The following is a 403-nucleotide window of genomic DNA, read 5'->3' as shown; positions in this document are numbered from 1 at the left end:
GGTGCGGGGGCTCTGCGCTCACAGGCCCAGAGGTGGGGGGGGGGTGTCTGAGCTGCCAGGCCCGGAGGTGCGGGGCGGGGGTGCTCTGCGCTCCCAGGCCCGGAGGTGCGGGGGGGGGGGGTGGTGTCTGAGCTGCCAGGCCCGGAGGTGCGGGGCGGCTCTGCGCTCCCAGGCCCGGAGGTGCGGGGTGGGGGGGTCTGAGCTGCTAGGCCCGGAGGTGCGGGGCGGCTCTGGCCCAAGTTACCCAGCTGCGGGGGTGGCTCGGCCCTCTATTGGGGAGGGTCCTGGGGCTTGGCGCGGTGCATGCTAGGAGTCAGAGGCCCGCCAGGGCCAGTCTCTTCTGGCGATGGCGGGACGTGACTCTGTTTCCCAGAGCGCGGTGGGGCCCGGCGAGCAGTGACGT

Source organism: Eretmochelys imbricata, chromosome 2, assembly GCF_965152235.1.
Source record: "Eretmochelys imbricata isolate rEreImb1 chromosome 2, rEreImb1.hap1, whole genome shotgun sequence".
NCBI lineage: Eukaryota > Metazoa > Chordata > Testudines > Cheloniidae > Eretmochelys > Eretmochelys imbricata.
This window is presented reverse-complemented; position numbering follows the sequence as displayed.